This window comes from Spermophilus citellus, assembly GCF_964194105.1.
Source record: "Spermophilus citellus genome assembly, chromosome: 2".
Classification (NCBI taxonomy): domain Eukaryota; kingdom Metazoa; phylum Chordata; class Mammalia; order Rodentia; family Sciuridae; genus Spermophilus; species Spermophilus citellus.
This window is the reverse complement of record NC_138183.1, coordinates 80822495-80840937: the sequence shown is the minus strand read 5'-3', so window position 1 is coordinate 80840937 and position 18443 is coordinate 80822495.

Genomic DNA, 18443 nt, shown 5'->3' with positions numbered 1-18443 from the left:
ACTTGCATAATTATATATAAGAAAACATGGGTTTTTTGTCTTTTTTGCTTAAATAAAAAAGGATCACATTAAACACATGGGAGGAAACCTTCAAAAATGGCTTCCAAAAGTCCTTCCTCCTGATAGTCATACCTTCATCTAATACTTTGTCTTTGGATGTAGGCTCTACTCAGTGACTTGATTCTGATAAATATGGTAAAGGTGGTTGGTTGTTTATCAATTCCATGATTAGATCATCAAAGACTTATTTCTGTTTCTGTGGCACCCTTCTTTGCTTGTTCCTTTTAGGAAGCCGGGTACCACGTTGTAACCTGCCTTTTGACATGGTTTACATGTTCAGGAACCAAAAGTTGCTTTGGGCACCAGTGAGAATTACAGGTCCTCTGTCCAATAGCCTACAAGGAACTGGATCCTATAATAATTACTGTGTAATTATTAACCTTAGCAATGGAGCCTGCCCTGTTGATCCTTTAGATGATTGTGGCCTGGCCATTGTCTTGGCAGCAGCCTTCTAAAAATGTAAGTAGAGGGTCCTATTAAACTGTGCCTGGATTCTGGACCCACAGAAACTCTGATGATAGCTGTTGTTAAACCACCATGTTTTGAAGTAATTTTTTATGAAGCAATAGGTAATGTGTCACATTTAAATAATTATTTTATTTTGCATTTAGTAATCCACTATGGAAATCATTCCAAATTATTTTATATTACTTTGATTTCTTTTTTGCAATGACGATAGAATATGATCTGATAGAAATTTTTAATAGTTTATTCAAATATAAACCCAAAATTAAGTAAATATTTGAGAAATACAATTAGGGATTATGTTCAAACATATTTCCACTATCTCAGATATTGTTTTAGAAATTCAGAAAAAAAACAAGGAAGTCATTTTAAAAATATTCTATAAGAAACATTGGTTCAAAATTATGATAACAAAATAATCTCAGAACAAAATACCATTGAAAATTATATTTTGTTTGTTTTAGAGAAAGCATTTGGACATGTCTTAAAAAATAAAAAAATAAGCCCTTTGTTTTGTTAGCTTTGCTAGCTACATAAACTCTTTAAAATTTCTCTCAGAAAAGTAAAAGTTAATAAAACTACTTAATCTTAAGATAGAGTTTTAAAAATTGCTTCATTTAATCACTCACTTCATATTTTAACTCCCGTTAAAACTTCATTATTGAATGATATTTTAATTCATAATTTCTAATTTTACAAATAATACAAATACATATAATTAGTTTTAAAATGTACATATTATAGCATTCTGAAGTTATTTTCCCTGGTTTCTTTCTTTTTTCTAGAAGAAAGCATAATTATTTTGTGTATTGGTATGTGAAGTATGTCTTTTGTATGTTTTCTAAGCATTTAATTCATATGGAATTATGTATACCTGTAAAAACTATAAATTATTTTATCATATTGCATATTTCATTCTACAATTACTTCATTCAATGGCATTTGAGAATATGATTTTAACCCTGCCTTCTATAATGTTTTATGACTGGTGATTTTGCATTGGGAATGAAGAATGCTAAATTTATTCCATTTTTTGTTATTTGCATCTCATTTTAATTTTTGTTTTGTTGTAGTGAAATCAATATTACTTTTACTTTTCAACATTGAACTGACCCTTGTGTTAATGAAATGATATTAGTAGCTAAGCTGGTAAACAAAATTCCTTCAATTTGAAGTGTCTCTAAGTACATTTCACCCAAGGAAACATTTTGAAGCCATGTGAATCTGAAACCTTGCCTGCAAGCACTTCTACTGACAATAACTCTTCTAGTTTAAGGAAGGGCTAGAGACATTTTTAACATTCGATGTTCTAATGTCTTTAAAACAATTTTTTTCAGCCTCAGCAGTGAAAACACATTTTAGAAATGCCTGTTAGGAAAGCAAACATTTCAACCAAAACCACATTTGAACTGTTAAATTCCCTTGCTGAACCAAATGTTTTGCTTCACAAATGGCTTTTAGATTTGCCTTAGTTCAACTCTATTCTTTCTTAAACTTTACTGCAAAGATTTCATAAATGAAGAGCTCTTACTTCTTGGAATATCTGTGCAATTTAGATCATCTTGGCACATATGTATGCTACATCTTCTTTTTGCTGACCGAAATGTCAGGTTCTGATTCAGTGATAAATACTACAGTCCCTACCTTTGCTATATAATGGGATTGACAGAAAAAAATTAAGCAATAAACAATATAAACTAACAAGTCATAGTCATTAATTAATTAACTAATCAATCAATGCATCCTTTCTTCTAGAAATTCTTCCATGGGCCAGTTATTATCCTAATTATATCATATATATTTAAGGGGACAATTACCAAAGGGCACATGAAGTAGGTACCCAGTCTTAACATTCACAAAATAGATCAAAACTATCTTTTTGAAAAGTAAGACAAGAAGCAAGATGTGAAAATAGATATTGGATCAATGAAAAAACATTATAAGCAAATGCATAGAGTAAGGAAAAGAATTATCTACTGGAGAAATGCTGACCCTTGACTTGAAGGTGTGCAAGGTGATACAGGATAGTCTGGGGAAAGAAGAAAACACCAGGTCATAAAGGACCCTGTAGCCTATTCCAATAAGCTAAAAAGTCAAGGGCTTATACTGTATCTTAATATTCATATGGAACTCACTAAATCAGTGATAATAAATGTTGGCTTTTTACTACCTTAATAATCCTTGAAAAAGAATATCTGATAAGTTTTCAATGGACTGGAAAAAGAATGTTCAGCAAATTATACTTAGTAATATATTGGTACTTAGGTGTGATATGACTCACCATGACATAAAAAGTTCAGACTAAAGTGGGTCAAGCTCACACTCATATTATATTCTGGTTTTCCTTGTAATGGGGTTTTGGCAAGGACCCTCGTCTAACATTAGAGTGAGGGTTTTCCATGACAACTTTTGATTTAGATTGACCAGCAAGAATTTCTTCTATTAATACTACATAGAATAGGCTGATGATTCTCAAATTGCTTAAACCATGATTAAAGTGATATTGACTTTTAAAAACTTCTATAGAGGTGTCAAGATAAAAAAAAACATTATAATGTGAGTCAAATTAGTACAGTATATTTCAGTCATTAATGTGATGCAAACACTCCATATTTTGTCAGATTTTTGTTATTGGAACACTAAGACTAAAAATTGGGCAAAATCATTTAAGCGTCTGGTCCTTGGTTTCTGCAAATCTGAAGGAATTGGATAAAAATCTTTTTCAGCATCTTTTAGTTGATGCAGATTAAAGCCACTTACTTTGTGTTGAATTATACTCTTCTGGTCAGCGAGTTGTGAGTGAAACTTTCATATGCCATTTCTGGTTTACAGCAACTGGTTTGAGACTCTCAAGTAGATATTTTTGTATATCATGAAGATATTCAATGTTCCAGATAGTAGTTATTCTACCAGCCTATCCTGGAATTAAATCATAGCTAACTGCAATGGAATGAATGTGAAGTAAACTTTAGTTGCTTTCAGCTAGTGAGATTGGGGGCTTGCTGTCACTGAAGCTGAATTTAGCCTATCCTGACTGAGGAGGAGTAAAATAGACTAGGCTCTTTTCTTACAGTGTTTACAGTTCAGTGGGAGATAATAGAAAAATAAGCAGGACAAATGAAAAAGATGTTTCAGGTAGAGAATAGCTGGGTTGATAAAAAGAAAGAATACTGATTCAGGATAAGTGGTCACTGAAGGCAAGTCCTCACTACAGATACTTGAATTGAGGCACTGGCGAGTGGAGTTGATCATCTACATATCCTTGAAAAGAGAATTCTAGGTCTAGAAATAGAAAATTGAAACACCCTTAGGAGGGACAAGTTCAATATGCTTAAAAAAATAGAAAAAATATATATTTAGAACCCAGAGTTTATTAATGAAAGGTAGAATACAAGGTTAGTAAGGTAGTGAATTTTTGTCAGGGGCACATTCGATTTACCTATAGTACTTTAAATACCAATACCAGCCCTGGTCCCCATAAATGCTAGGATGGCAACAGAATTCAGTATCTTTTTTTTTCTTTTTCCAATTTCTGAGGATGATTTTAATGATAACCTGCTATATTTCTCAGCTTTCCATTACTGTGACAAATACCTGGCATCATTAACTGATAAAGAGGAAAGGTTTATTTTGGCTCAGTTGTGAGGCTTCAGTTCTTGATCAATTGACCTTGTTGTTCTGGGCCTACGACAACTCAGTACAGCAAGACAGAAGTACATGGTAGGGGAGGGAGGTGGTCCTTCACTTTATGGCACTCATAGCCAGGTGGGAAACAGAGGAAGAAGAAGAGACCTGGGTCCCACAATCCCCCTTAAGAGCATACCCCCAATGTTTTAAAACCTCCCACTAGACCCCACTTTCTGAACCTCTACCACCTCCCAGTAGAGCAACAGGCTGAGACTAAACCTTTAACACCTAGGACCTTGGAGGAGAGTCCATGTTTAAACTACAGCACCTCCATGAAGAGTCCTGATGTAGTTTTTTTTTTTTTTATATAAGTTACAGTAAATTTTTTGATGGCTAGAATTTTACTCTAAGTTAATGGAAAAATTTTAACAGGAAGGTGAAATAACCATACTTTTGTCTTATAAAATCACTCAGACTGCAATGTGAGGAATGTATCATGGGATAAATCAGAAATACTGTTGAGGAGGCTACTATAAATTCGGGTCAGAGATGATGGTGTCTCTGACCAAGTGTTAACAGTGGAGATAAAAAAAAATTGTTGAACTTGGGATATATTTTGAAACTACTGCTGAATTAATCTGCTGTATATTTATTGTGATATGCAAAGACAGAAACAAATACTGAAAGACTTTTGAGTGAGAGACTGAGTTAAAACGGGAGACATTGGCTTAATGCATAAGCCTGGAGCAGGACTTGGTTTAGGAGCCAAGAGTTTTTTAGGGCTTGTTATATTAAAATTGCAACCAAAAGACATTTAGTAGAAATGAAAAGTAGATATATATCAGAATTTAAAGATCAAAGAGGAGAAGAAGAATGAAGATATAAAGTTGGTGGTTGTCTATGGACTGGAACCTCTGAAACTATAAGCTCCCAAATAAACTTTTCCTTCTTAAAATTGCTCTTGTTAGGTCATTTAGACAGCTGAAAAAAAAATGACTAACACAAAAATTGGTACCTAGTAGTGGAGCCATTACTATGACTAACCTGACCTTGTGATTCAGAAGCTTTTGGAGCTTTTAGGAATTTGTGGGAGGAATTTTGAAAAGTTTAGCATTGCAAGCTGGAAAGGCTTTAGTTATTGTAAATGGAACTTTATGGATATTTCTGGTGTGAACTCAGAAGACCAGAATGCTGACAGGACTACACACAGTAAAGAATGGGGTTATAAGCTTTCAGAGGAGAAGGAGGACTCTATTGGAAATTGGGCTAGAGGCCATGCATGTTATGTTCTGGCTAAGAAGTTGTCTACAATTTACCTGTGTCCCAAGCCTTTCTGTGAGGCTAATTTTAAAAGTGATGGACTTCTTAATCTGGCAGAAGAAATTTCTAGGCAGCATAATATTTGGGCTGTGTCATGGATATTGCTGGAGGCTTTTAGCCAAATTTATTGGGATATTCAGGAGCAGAAATCAAAGAAGAAAGTTTAAAAAACTTAAACTTGAAAAGTGGAAGTAAAGCTGGGGCTCTGAAAAGTGAAGTTGTTAAAGACATCATCTTCATTGAGAAATGCTAGACTTTGAGAAATATGGAAGATGGTTTGAGAGCATCTGAGGAATTGGCAAGACCACACTCAATCTGGGTTCAAGGGAGTAAAAGTAAAATTTCCCTTGAGAATAGACCATGGGGGCACTTGGCTGGCACAGGGCAGACTAGGAAGTTGTTTCACCACACTCGGCCACCCAGGCACTCAACTTGATGCAGCTGTGGTCCCTAGAGGCTTGGCTACTGCTTGAGATGATTGCAGACCTTGGTGTCAACCACATGGTGCTGGTTCTATAGGACTGCAGGATGTTGGAGTTAAGGCATCATAGAGGCTGCCATCAATATGGAGGAGGAGACTTTGGACATGAACTTTTGGGAGGCCAAGCAAAGCACAGGAGGATCAGAGTCCCTGCAGGCCGCCCCTGATGGGGTGATGTGTGGAGATGTGAGAAGGAAGTCAAAGCTGCAGTAAGAACCCAGAGGGTAGTAAAGGCCAGTACTCTGGAATGACTGACAAGAAAAGCTCCAGGAATTGAGCATAGATGAGCCAAGAGAGAGGCCATATGGGCTGCAACCAGCAAAGCCACAGCAGTGGAGCTACACAAGCTCTTCAGAGAGAACATCCTGATACCATGTGCTCCAGATGACAGACACAGAACTATACGACCTGTTTGCCCAGCAGAATTTTGGTCTTGCTTTTGTCCCATCCTTTGTTTCTATGCCCCTATTTTTCTGAATGGAAATGTTTACTCTACCTTTATATATTGAATACTTGTAAATTGTTTTTGATTTTTTACAGAAGCTCATGACCCACATTTGCCTTGAGTGTCAGAGGAGACTTTGGATTTGAACTTTGGGGAAATTCTTGAATTGTTGAGGCTATGGGGACTCTTGAAATTGGACTAAATGCATTTTGCATTGTGAGATAAGCATGGGCTTTTCAGAGCCAGGGGTAGACTATTATGGTTTAGATATTAGATGTTCCCCAAAGGTTCATGTGTGAGACAATGCAAGAACATTCAGAGGTGAAATGATTGGGTTATGAGAACCCAATCATTGAATTAATCCCCTGATGGAGTTTAACTAAGTGGTATATGAAGGCAGGTAGGGTGTGGCTGGAGGAGGTGGGCACTGGGGGCATGCCTTTGGGGTTTATATATTTTCTATCTGGCAAGTGGAATCTCTCTCTGCTTCCTGACCACTATGTGAACTTCTTCCCTCTGTCACACTCTCCCGCCATGAAGTTCTAAATCATCTTGAGCCCTGAGGAATGAAGCTGGTTGTATGGACTGAGACCTCTGAAACTGTGAGCCCCCCAATAAACTTTTCCTCCTTAAAATTATTCTTTTCAGGTTTTTTAGTCAGTCACAGCAGTTAAAAAGCTGCCTAAAACAGTGGTTATCAGCAAATAGCTTATAAGTCCAGGAGACTGGTGTTAGATAAGAGCTACAAGAATTGGGTCTTTGTATACCCCCAACATTTAGGGGCTGAGCATGTTAGGATAAACTAGAAAAGAATGTAAAGAAACAGTCATCAAGGTGCAAAGATTATCTGAAATGTGTACTCTTATAATGTGCTTTAGAGAATGTTTTGAAAAAAGCAGTAAACAACTTTCAAAAGATGAAGTAAAAGAAGGCCATAAATAGTATTCCAATCCCATCAAAATGGATTCATACCTGATTCAATTCAACATAGGTCAATTTCATTCAATTTGATATACATTTAAGGAAATGGTGTAGTATGGTGCGGTGCTCTTCAAATATTTGACACAAATACTTATAGAATGAATTTTGAAAAAATTAAAACCACTTGCAAAGTTTTAATTTGACATCTAAAGACTTTTAACCATAAATTTAAATAATAATTTCAAATTATGTATTTTTCAAAGCATTGCAAATATTTATATGAAAGGTTATTACTTCTCTTTTTAAAGGCATCCAGTGGAAAGTTAATATAGTAACCTACCAGTCATTTAAAATATACAGGAACACATTTTTCTCTACCAAGTTGTAATTTTTGAAAATATTTTCTTTGAACTTATGTTTTAATTCCACTTCTTCCACTGAATTATTTTTGTTTGTTTTTTAGTTGTAGATGGACATAATCCCTTTATTTAATTTATTTATTTTTATATGGTGCTGATGATTGAACCCAGTGCCTCACACATGCTAGGCAAACACTCTACCATTGAGCCACAACCCCAGCCCTTTCCATTGAATTTTATCTTAACATATTTTTATGCATGAGAGTCTTTTGCTGATCACTTTTTCATGTGTAATGCAATGATAATACATAAAAATTTAAGTTTACAAAAATCCCAGTGACTTTAAATGTTAAGATCATTCTTTTGGAAGGACTAACTAAATGAGACCACAGGAAAATCCTTGCTTTCCATCTTTGAATAAACATCAAAAATTAAGCAGAAATGGTTAGTATCAACTTTGTCAGAACTCTAGAAAATGGCCAACTTTTGCAACAACCAAGTCAGTGCTGATCAAGCAAAAAGCAAGTTCAAAGCAATAGGAAACCAATGTGTTGTTTTTATTTGCATTTGCCTCATCTGCTCCCAGGTGTACTTAGTCTTAAAAAAAGAATATCTGCATTCTCATTATGGGTCTCTGACCCCTGGTTTTGGGGAGAAGATCAGGTCATATTTGCAAGTTTTATATATCTGTTTTAACCTGTTTGTGGATGCCTGAAAGAGTGACTCAGGACATTTGTTTCTGTTTCCATCTAACTCACAGCTTGGGCTAGAAAGGTCATGGGCATTGTTTAGAAATCCTGTAAAGTAAACTAATAACTGAGGACACTTTATGTATAAGAATGTGGTTGAAACATACCATAGGTTGCCTGAGGTCTAGTAGCAAAATCGAGAGAGAGTTTCTTTAGAAAGTTGAGAGATTAAATGCTACATGAATATGGAGGAATTTAGAAAGATATGCACATGCCCAGGGCAAGGCGTATGCTCAGGAAAGACCAGAGAAGCCAGGCACATACCAATAATCCCAGCAATTTGGGAGTGTGAGGCAGGAGGATTGCAAGTTCAAAGCAAGCCTCAGCAATTTAGTGAGGCCCTAAGCAATTTAGCAAGACCCTATCTCAAAATAAAAAACACAAAGGGCTGAGAATGTGGCTGAGTGAAGTGCCCCTGAGTTTATTCCATGGTACCAAAAAAAAAAAAAAAAAAAAAAGAAAAAGAAAAAGAAAAAGAAAAAAAAAAAAAAGACAAGACCCTAAGCTTTCAACTCTGGCTAATCATTAGCATCAGTATAAGTCTGGCTAAGTGTGAAAAGAATGCTCTGGCACAGAGGCAATATGTAAAGATTGAGAGAAAGTTTTATTTTTTATTTTATTTTCAGCTCTTGGTATTGAAGAATATCTCCATCAATAGACTAACACAAAAGCTGAAGAATGAAGATTTCAGTGATCGCAAATGATAAGGAATAGTGTGTCCTTATAAAAACAGTTTGGGGAAGGTCACTAAGCCAATGGACTATTACAGCCTTCAACAACAACAGAAAGAGATAGAAGATAGGAAGGATGGAGGGACGGAGGGAGGGAGGGGGGAACAAAGGAACACACTGGGGAAAGTGAAAAATATGATCTTCAGAATTATCACATTATAATCCTTAAATGTCCAATTTTCAATAACAAGAACAACAAAATCACAAGACTTACCAAAAATATAAGAAAAAAGCGAGTGGCCCATTCAAAAGAACAAAGTGAACTGAAAGAAACCATCACAAAGAAGCCCAGAAACAAGACTTTATAGCAAAGACTTTAAAACAACCATCTTAAATGTTTAATAGTTAAAGCAAACAATAGACAAAAAGTTAAAAATAATTTCCATCTTTTTATTGAATTATATTTCCAATAAAGTATTTTTATATTTAATTATTGCTGTTTTAATGTATGTTTATCTGTTGTGATCAGTTGTAAATTAATAATAACAGAAGAGTAACCTCTTTTAAAATTAATATTATGATGATAAATATAACAGAAATTTACCATCTTAATAATTTTTGTATGTCTTGTGATTTTTTGGTTCTGTTATTGAAAATTGGACATTTAAGGATTATAATGTGATAATTCTGGAAATCAGATTTTTCACTTTCCCCAGTGTGTTCCTTTGTTCCCCTCCCTCTCTCCCTCCCTTCACTATTCATCATTTCAATGATGAACAAATGAGAATGTGAAGAAGGGATAGAAATTATTAAAATGAACGAAAAGTGCAATCATGGAAATAAAAACGTCACTAGAAGATTGGAACAGCATATTTGAGAAGGTAGAAGAATCAGTGAACTTGATAATAATACAGTTGGAATGACTGAGTCAGAAGAGCAAAGGGAAAAATAATAAAGGAAAGTTTAACAGAGCCTGAAGACCTGTGGAACATCATCAAGCAGCCCAACACATGTATTATGGGAGTTCCAGAAGGAGAATGCAAAGGAAGGGCCAGGAATGTGGTTGAAGAAATAATGGCTGACAGTTTCCCAACTGTGATGAAATACATAGAGCAATATATCCAAGAATCTCAATGAACTTCACCTAGCAGTAAGCTAAAGAAACCCACACGGAGACACATTATAATCAAACTGTTGGAGAAGGTGGAATTGTTGCTTAATGGTTGCAAGCTTTTTGTTTGGGTGATATTAAGTTTTGGAAACTTATGAGTGATGGTTGCACAACATTGTGAAGGTAACTAATTTCACTGAATTATGTGCTTAAAATTATTAAGATGGCAAATTCCTGTTATATTTATCATCATAATATTAATTTTAAAAGAGATTACATTTCTGTTACTATTAATTTACAACTGATCACAACACATAAACATACATTTTAATAGCAATCATCAAATATAAAAATACTTTATTGGGAATATATTTCAATAAAATATATGGAAATTATTTTTTTGTAAAGAAAAGTATGCATCTGTTTATGCAACATTTTTTGCTAGAATGAGATTGAGTTGGGAACCATTTCTTTTCTGATTTACCTTGTATCTTGAGGTGTGTACTAAAGAAATTCATTCATATGAATAAAAAAAATAGAAATGGAGGGAGATTTGAAACATCAGTATTACATAATTCTTTGATGTTGATAAAATGAATGGAAGTCATCTGGGCCTTCTGTTCTCAAACTAAATTCAATATTTTGAATTGTTCTGGGGATTTTTTTCCCTACATAAACAATGTGCTGAAGTAGAGCTAGATATGGTTGAGTATTACATCTTCCATTTGCAGAGGCAGAGGCAGGTAATTATAAAAGGGGGTGTGTGAAAGATAGCTAGCAAACTACCTTCAACTCAGTGCCTTGAAAAACCTTTATGAGCCTCCATAGTCACAGGTACTTTTCAGATGCTGATTTATTGGAAAGAACATTAAGCCAAGCTCCAAGAGATTTGCCATCAAGGATAAATGCTACTACTATTGGGAAGTGGAGAAGATAAAGAATTGGATGTTTCAATATAGTTAACTGCTTTGGGGCCCATCTTTATTGATGGGGAATCCATTCTTTGGTGTTCTGAAACAAGGTTTCAAGAGCAAGAATAATTAACAATAAAAATAAAGGACAGGGAAATCATAGTTAGAGGTCATCCAAGAAAACTTTTACCTAATTCCATCCTTTCCCATTATACCTTCTCTCCTTTCCTGTGCTTTTGTCTTGTTTGGTGAGTTAGCCCCCACAAGTCAATTACGTGACAGTCGTTGAGTTATTTCTCCCTGAATTAAAAGCTTCTCCATAATGAAAAGTACATCAAATAGGCAATGCTGAGGTCATGGCATAAAGCAAAGACAGTCTTAAAAATTTTTTTTACAAATCTCTGATTTATGTTCTCTAAAAGCTTCACAGAGGAAACGCCACTCTGCTTACAGAAAGAAGAGAAAGACACCTCTTATGATAGAAGGCTTCTTTTGATCATCCAGAAGCTATAAGCTTATTAAACAATTTTGGTTGGTCCATAAGGCTGCTTTATGAACTTAAAAAATATGTTAAATGAAATCTAGTAGGGTAAGGGGAATGGGGGAGGGGAGGGAGGACAGGGTGGGGGAGGAAAAGGGTGGGATCCTGTATTGAAACTGAATTCCACACATTTATGAGTTTGTCAAGATGAGCCCAACTAGTACATGTAACTACAAAACTCGAATAAAAAAAAAAGTAAGTAGGGAAAGAAAGTTAAATGAATATACTCATATAAAATCTTGCATAGAGTTTAATTGATAAGATGATAAGGTCATTTAGGATTTGTCTATATTAGACAAAGACTTGAAGAGAGACCCATATGACTTGAGACTATGAAAGTCTCAGGCTTATGGTCTCTTTGTTTCCACGAGAGTCCTTCTTAATTTGTGCTTTTTGACAGTCAGGGACTTATTTTGAAAAGTGTTCCAGTGGCTTCACTTTGTACTGGAATAGATTGCAAATTCCTCTCAATGATCTAGGTGGTTCCTGACTATGTCACATTGACCTTGTCACAGAGTTCCCCATCTTGATGTCTTTACTCCAGCTCTACTCTCCTCTGTTTGTTACATATTATGCCCAGTTAATGCCTGTTTAGTTCCTTTGTACATACTGCTCCCTTTTCCTTGAATGTTCTTTCTCCAGATCTTTGCCTCACAAAAAATTTGGGCCTTTTCTTTTTATTTTATTTTTTTTTTGGTCTTAGTTCTAAGGTTGCCCCTTCAACAGGCATTTCTTAGCCTGATGTGGTGGCACACATCAGTAATCCCAGTGACTTTGAATTGGGAGGCTGAGGCAGGAGGATTGCAAGTTTGAGGCCAGCCTCAGCAACTCAGTGAGGCCCAAAGCAACTTAGCAATACACTGACTCAAAATGAAAAATAAAAAGGGCTGGGGATGTGGCTCAGTAGTTCAGAACTCCTGGGTTTAATTCCTAGTACTAAAAAACAAAACAAAACAAAAAACCTTTCTCAAACTACTCCTTCCTGTTCTCTAACTACTCTCTGTCTTATGCATATTAGAGAGGATTTGTATTCATAAAATTCATCATTGTTGGACATTTTCTTGCATAATTATCCACCTTCTTATCAATTGTTTCCTTCCCCTATGTAATTATTCACCATCTTATCATTTGTTTCCTTCCCCTATGTTGTAATTTCATCAAAGGAAATCTCTATTGTTCAATATTACATTCTGGACCTCTACAATAGTATGAAGTAGGTCTATAATATGTATTTATTTATGATTCACTAATAAAACGAATCATCTTATCTACTTTCCTCCTAAATTAGTTCATGTCAAATTTCCCCATGCACACCTTTTCCTCTGTACTATACAGTTTGTTTTGCTTCTTAAAAATGGATTGATTTGCACACAGACAAATGGACTCAATGGAAATATTTATTCCATTGGTCTGTCACTATATATTAGGTGACTAATAGATGGTAGCAAAAAACAAATTAACCAACCAACCAAATAAACAACACAAAATTGGAATCTATAAGTTCAACTCCATTTGGGGAGCTGGCATAAGATACTAAAGTTAATTGCAAAATATAGTGTCTTTTATGATCTGGGTTTCCAACCTATCATTTGATCTGAAAGTCCTAGGAAATCATCATGTTATCCTTGACCCCCAAAATGCTTCATTTGTATCATACCTTGCCTCCTCTGTCTTGGAATTCCCACTGGGGAAGGAGCCAGAACTAAAAGTGATTGTCTGTACTAGGAATGGGAGAGGAGCATCCTCTTCTTCCTTATCTACGCTTACTAACAATTTCACTAAATAAGGTCTGGGAGTCCAACTCTGGATGATGTGTCCTTGTGCAGTCTTCTTTTGGCTGCAATTTCTGAAATTTTTCTACTAAAAAGGCTGCTCTTCTAAGGAGCACGTCATGGTGTACTGATGTTTATCATTTGTGCGTGAAATAAACATATCCCAGTCATAGGCTATAACTAGGCATTAGCCAAATTTTGATCAATATTAAGAGTTATGAAAACCAAAATATTAAGGCAACTGTGTAATGGAGTCAACTTAATAGCTGTCCATTTAAATTGGAAAGCTACCACACACCATGGTGTTTTGCATCATCTGGGGCTCAGAGCAATCGAGTCAATTGTATGTATTACTATATTTGAGTCAACAATAAACCAGCTTAAATTAAAATAATTAAATGTTGGTTTTCCCTTTCTGAGTTTTCCTCCCATTCCATTACCTCCATTTCTGTTATGGTACAAGTATGAATTGTGACTCCTCAATGACTCATGTGTTGAAAGTTTGATCCCAAGTGCAGCAAGGTTCAGAGGTGGGTCTTTTGGGAAGTGATTGGTTGATGAAGTTTCTAACCTCATCAATGGATTAATCCATTGAGAGCTGAATGGACTACTGGGAGGAGGAGGAAGCTATATAAACTTCCTATGAAGAATGGTTTGGGGAAATATCTCACTTAGATTCTATCTGTCTATCTATCTATCTATCTATCTATCTATCTATCTATCTATCTATCTATATCTGGCACTTTCTTCTGTGTCTCCCCCTGCCCCTACTGCTTCTAGATCACCATAGGCTGAGCAGCTTCCTTTTACCATGTCCTTCCACCATGATGTTCTGCCTCTTCTCAGGCCCAGATCAATGGAGCCAGTCCACCATGGACTGAAAACTGAAACCATGAGCCAATATAAATCTTTCCTTCTCTAAGTTTTTTTTTTTCTCAGTTGTTTGTCAAATTGACAAAACCCAGGTTTTGAAAGAGTATTTCCTTTTTAAGATGATGAACATAAAAACAAACGGCGTTAAGTGTTATGGGTTAGATATGAAGTCTCTCTGAAAAGCTCATATGTGAGTCAATGTAAGTTTAAATGATTAAATTATCAGAGGTGTAAACTAATTGTTGGATTAATCCACTAATATGGATTGACTAGACAGTAACTGTATGCATATGGCTGGAGGGGATAGGTTATTAAGGGAGTCCTCTGGGGTTTTATATTTTGTTTCTGATGAGTAGAACTCTCTTTCAGTTTCCTAGTTGCCATATCCTGAGCTGATTTCCTCTGCCATGCCCTTCCACCATGGTGTTCTGCATCATCTGGGGCTCAGAGCAATCGAGTCAGCCGATCATGAACTGAACCTATGAAACTGTGAACCTCAAATCAGTTTTTCTCCTCTAAATTTTTCTTGTCATGTTTTTTGTTCACAGTGATGCAAAAGCTAACTAAAACAATTAATGATACAGGGATGATGTTGTTATTTGCCATTGTTTTCTTTCAATTCTAATCAAACGGAAGTAATATATCCTTTACTTATAAAATATTGTTTTATGCTGGTTTTCAATAAACTAAATTTTAATTTTTTATTTGAATGTGAGGACTATCCCTTGGGAAAGAGAGAGTATAATGTTAAAATAATTTTATTTTCTTTTATTTAGGTGTCAGTTTCTCCAATTTCAAGAAATATTTTCTCACACCAGTTTATAGGGTGAGATAACAGGTGAATAGACTTTCATAAATAAGCCATAATGTAAAACTCATTTATGTATTTATTTTTAAAACCATAATACACATAAAAACTTTCATTGCTATTCACAGTTGAAGGAATACTTATATGTGAATAACATGGAAGGAGTGTTGGACAAGGTAAAAGTTGATATATGTAGATAAGAATTTGGTATTGGGTTTTTATGAAAAGAAGAGCAAAAGAAAAGTAATTATCTGTGAATAAGATACAATTTTAAAAAAATCCACTCGCATGATTTTAGTTTTTTATATTCCCTATTGCTTGGTGCCTATCTATTTTGCTATTTGAAGTCAGTCATGAAGGTTTAAAAATCATATTTTTTCATACTCTAAAAGAACACTATTATTTCTCCTTTAACTCAAAATAACTGACTCTAAATTCTTATTCAACAAGACTTGTTTCATTAATCTTTACATTTCAGTTGAGAACAACATCCAATTTATCTATATTAGAGTTTTTACTCCTTAATAATGACTAAATGGAAAGAGTTACTACTCCAAAATCTAGTTTAGTTACAATTACTATTTTTACTTGCTTATATTAAATTTAAAGGAAACCCCAATTTTATCTAGCAGACCTATACTCTAATCTTGGTTGAACAGGTAAAAATATTGAAATGAAACTTACCTTCTTGTATTTCGTTTCCTTTTGTTTAGTTGTAAAACACACTTCATTCTGCATTTTTGAGCTACAGTCATTGAATCAACTATCCCCAAAGTCTTCCTAATCTTTTCTTTCTCCATTAACACTAAAATGTGTGGGTTTTTTTTTCAAGGAGAGGACCATGTCTATATCATTTTTGTTTGCCTAGTTGTGAGGAAGCAAGTAAGTTTCATCTCTGTGTCAACTGAAAATACATTGCTAGTGACTGTGTGGCATAATGTATTGAGAAACAATCTGAGGTTGTGTTTGACATCAGTGGGAAAGATTGCTTTACTTGATTAGCAATGCCTGTCATGGGTATGGGAGTAAAGGATAGCTCTATAGCTCTCTGCTGTCCTTGCCTTTGTGTTTGAAGAGGTACCTATAACAGTTTGGCATACAATAAATGTTTGCAAAATAGATGAGCAAACTTCAATTATAATTGGACAATCCTTCTGTGCAGTGAGAATACTCTGAGGTTCCTTTTCAACCTAACCTTCCACCTTTTCATGCACTCAGTATAGAAACTACTTTTTGGATTGGTCAGATAAAATAGTTTGTGAGGCTCATTCAAATGAACTTTCAAAGTTGTCAATCTATACCATACAGTTCTCATACAAATAACTTATTTATCCTTCAATTCTATTTTGATATATATACATCAAATAGTTTGTGACCACTCCTTTGAATATGCCCTTTATGTTTCATCTTAGATTATATAATCTCTTATAATTAAAGTAGTTGTTATTCACATCTTTCTTTACAGTACTAAATAGAGCATTTAGAAAAACAACAAATAGTTTGTTGAAAATAACAACAAAATTCTTGACATAAATGTCTGATAATAATTTAAGAATACTGTTCTTTTGCCAATTAATAGCACTTGCATATTTAGTTCAACATATGAAGAGGGTTGTGTTCTTTCTTTACTTTCTAAGGCTTGTGCAAAATGAAAATCATACAATCTACATTATAAATTGTATTAAGATGAGACACATATATGGCTTAGCATAAGTTCAGTGCCTAGACAATAATGGACACTCAATAAACGCTATGTGCTCTTAGGATTTGTGCTAACCCTTGTCTGTATCTCAAATATGTTTTTCCCCTCACTGCTCTGCCTGTGAAAATATCACTTATTGCTCTATTAAATCTTGAGTATTTTTTTGTAGTAAGGGCAGGGTTAACATGAGTATTTGAAAGGTGCCAATAAATCTACACCAACTTTTCCCAACCAAGTGTTTGACAGGGGCTGAGGACAAGTAGCAAAAGTGATTGATTGGAATTTCACATGTTTTCTTCTGACGGAAGCCTTTATGTATCCAGGTGTGTGAACATGGTATGCTTTTCAAGCGGGGGGAGGGGCTTTAAGGTATGATTACCAGGAAAATAAAAAAAAATCCCCAAATCCAAAATGATCCTCCAATTAATTGAGCATTTGCCTTTAAATCTTTAAATGCATATAAACATGTGTGGTTAATCTGTTTTGTTTTCTCATTTAAAATTGCAGTTTATAAGCTGCTTGAAGGAAAATAAATTATTTATGACTCCATAGTGCTTACTCTGATGGTATCTACACAATGAAATTTAGTCAATATTTTCTAAAGGAATATTGCAAATCATTCACCAAATTTTGCATTTCTTTTTCATTATATCAGTTTGTTACTGGGATATGTCTGCATGCTGAGGACTAAATTTCTCATATTCTTTTGCAACTAGGTGGGGCCATGTGACTGTTTCACTACAGAATGTTGGCAGAAATGATTCTACAACCTCAGGGTCAGGGTACTACAGGAAGAGAGTTGTGTGCTCCATTTTTTTTTTTAATACTAGGGATTTAATCCCTAGGGGTGCTTTACCACTGAGCTACATTCCCAGCCCTTATTTTATTTTATTTTGAGACAAGGTTTCACTAAGTTGCTTAGGGTCTTGCTAAATTGCTGAGGCTGGCCTCAAACATGATCCTCCTGTCAGTCACCTGAGCCATCCAGGCTCTATTTGAGGACTCTGGATTCAGAGGACTCTGAGAAATGAACAGCCTGGAGCTTCAAGTCTCCTACTTACTGCTGTGATCACTCACACTCAACTATAATGGAGAAATACATTGTCCGTGAAGATAAGATATTGAATGTTTGGGCCAGGTATGTTGGTGCACACCTGTAATCCCAGTGGCTGGGGAGGCTGAGGTAGGAGGATCATGAGTTCAAAGCCAGCCTAAGCAATTTAGCCAGGTCCTAAGCAACTTAGTGAGACTTTGTCTCAAAATAAAAAGTGAAAAAGGCCTGGGGATGTAACTCAGTGAGAGATCACCCCTGGATTCAATTCCCAGTACTAAAAAAAAAAAAAGAAAGAAAGAAAAGAAAATTTGGAGTTTATCTGTTACAGTGGCTAGCAGTTGTCTAAAAATACAACTTAATTTTTCATTCATATGCCCTGCAATCCCCCCAGTCCTCAGAAAATTGAAGTTGTTTTCAACATCAAACCTAATTCATAATTCCACTGCTCAGTTCGATTTTTATTCTTATCTCAAATTTCTGACATGTTAACCATCTAAATTACAACATCTTGATTTTAACTTTAAGGGAATATTAGTTATATTGGTATTTTAAAATGATGTACCTTTGGCACAT